This window comes from Formica exsecta, unplaced genomic scaffold, assembly GCF_003651465.1.
Source record: "Formica exsecta isolate Colony F162 unplaced genomic scaffold, ASM365146v1 scaffold37, whole genome shotgun sequence".
NCBI classification, from domain to species: Eukaryota; Metazoa; Arthropoda; class Insecta; order Hymenoptera; family Formicidae; genus Formica; species Formica exsecta.
In genome coordinates, this window is record NW_021850941.1 from 294,755 (window position 1) to 297,565 (window position 2,811).

The 2,811-nt window shown below is 34.3% G+C and overlaps 1 protein-coding gene across 11 annotated transcripts in view; it reads left to right on the forward strand.

The window, feature by feature from the left end:
* LOC115239243 (neurobeachin) overlaps nt 1–2,811 on the forward strand; it is a 323,931-nt gene that overhangs the window by 181,812 nt on the left and 139,308 nt on the right. The gene's annotated exons all lie outside the window — the stretch shown is intronic.

The window sequence follows — 2,811 nt, forward strand, 5'->3', positions numbered from 1 at the left end:
ATCCACGACCGAGCGCGAATACGCTCTTCATCTACGACACACAAGCATAACCACCGCACATATATGTATATAGACGCATACACATATCTATAGATACATTCAGAAACAGTTTGCATATGATTTACCTTGGCTTTGTTTCTTTTCTTTTATCGGATGAATAATTTCGATATTTTCTTCTAAGCTATAACAATGAAACTAATTACTATTCATATCTCGAGCAATTTCGGATGCGCGCGGAGCAATGCAAATAAATGATTATAGCAAGCACATAATTTTGTGTCTGTCGACGGCATACTTTTATTCTCTTCTCTCTCTCTTTTTACGCGCAAATCAAAGACGATTTTTGCCTCTGACAGAATTATCGGCGAATAAAGAATTGAAAAGTTTGAATGAGAGAAAAATGTGCCATTGCAAACTTGGCAGATTGCCAATTCATGTGTAATTTATAATAAAAATAAGTAGTTTTTTGATATGATTTTAAAAGTACATATCTACAAGATATCATACTTTATTGACATTATATATCAGGTCTACCGGAAAGTTCTGTCCGTTTTTGGAATAAAACAAAATACAAATTTTTATTACCGTCAATAAACTTTATTAAATAATGTAATTGCCATTATTCGGAGAAGTATTGTCAGCAACTGGATAATTTAAATACAGCAGTCCAAGAAAAGAGGCCGGCGATGTCCAATAGGAAGAACATCATACTGCATCATGATAATGCCAGGCCACATGCTGCTTTGGATACTCGTCAAAAAATTGCAGAACTAGGCTGGAAAATTCTGTCGCATCCACCATATTCCCCGGACTTAGCACCCACCGACTATCACTTGTTTTTGTCCTTACAAAATGTTTTGAGGGGCAAAAAATTCAAAAATGAAGAAGATATCAAACAAGCACTGGTTCAATTTTTCGCATCAAAAGATAAAACATTTTTCGAAAAAGGGATATACAAATTGCCCTCACGCTGGCAAGAAATCATTAATAATAATGGCAATTACATTATTTAATAAAGTTTATTGACGGTAATAAAAATTTGTATTTTGTTTTATTCCAAAAACGGACAGAACTTTCCGGTAGACCTAATATAAAAGTTTTGTTTTCATAGTAAACAATTTATAAAAATACATGAAAAAAGAGAGGGATACAGAGAGAATGGGAGGAGGGGAGCAGAGAGAAAAAGAAAGAAAATGTTGTGTATGTATAATCAAAGTATATGCTACCAATATCTTTTAAGATAATTTTACTTTATGAAAAAATAACGAGCGCTGCTTTTCTGGTCGTGGACTCAATGAAGGCAGCCGCGTACTAATGTTTATTCTTATTTTTCTGTCAAAACAGTTTTTGCGTCGGAATAAATACGCGTTGCTGAAGCCACTCTCCAACTATTTGCACAAACAATGAGTTTTTTCGCGCAAACACACGAGTTTTCTGCCGCTGTATTTTTACGTGCAGATTACCGGAAAATGCTCATTTGTATCCTAATTCAAACGAATGGATTTTTTGTGGAATAAAAAATAATACCAGAGAATTGTACATACATATATATAAAATTGCAGTTATGAATCAGTTTAAAAAAAAGTCTGACATCTCTGTCGTGGTTAATTATAACTCGATTTCCATCCATTACTTTTTCACACCATGACAGAATGACGTATATGAAATAACAGATTTATATTTAAACTTGTGTCTATCTGTACGCATATAAATATAATTTAATATTTTCAGTTTTTTCTTATGCAATGAAAAATAATATTTAATATAATTTTAAACAGTGATTGATTAAGTTTAAACCAAGATCGTCCTCGCGCGGAATTACTCATGGAAAAACGTAATTCGACGAAGAGTATATAAAATGAAATAGTCGCAAGATTAATGTTGTTGCATTGAAATTAATATGTCAAGTTTGAATAAAAATGTCTGATTACGTGTCGCTGCGCAAATTTTGATGAAAGATATTCGTAGTTTTTTAACTTGTATCACGGAAAATTGAAGTGACGATTGCCTCCGGGAATGAAGTGGCAAAACTCATTTATGATACTAATTACGTTGAACAATTAATTAACTTAGTTATATCAAAGTGAATAGAACTTATCGGTCTGCTCGCTTGAAAAGTTCATTATGTATATCTAAGCATGGTGCGTTCTCGGTACTTTGCATAAAAGGGAGTAGCGAGATGCTAATTGCCTTCCTACGTAGAGAAGTTTCGACGGGGAACGTTAAGCTCCCACGGAAAATATTATTATCCTTAATCGTGGCTCGATAAACATCTCTCTTGCACTGTTTCCGAAGAGAAGAGCATCCGCGATTAAATGGCTGTACAACACAATTCCGTACGGCGAAGAACGCGATGCAGACAGATAGTCTATAGGTCCGCTAAAACCTTGCGCGATACAGCAATCCAGTTCCAACACCAATGCCGCGTGGTCTCATTTATTTTCGACTGTCAATAAAACGCAAATAAATTCCCGTTGGTTGCCGAAACTAAATATATTTCGTTCTGAATACCTCCATATCCCTGGTAACAGTCCCTGAGTTTTGTTCGCGGCAAGGGATTACGCGTTGAAAAATCCGGCATTTTTGTTTTGCGCTCCGCGCAAAAATGGAGAATGCGAAGGTGCGCATTTATCAAACTCGTTAATAATATTATTTGCCGACTTTTGATAATCCGCGTTAATAGGAATTACGAAATTTTACACCATCTAGTTTGCAAATTTATGAACATATTAATGTTCACGTTATACACGTCAATATTTTAATTTTTTTTTTTTGATAACTTTGTTTTAGAATTACGTATATATATATATA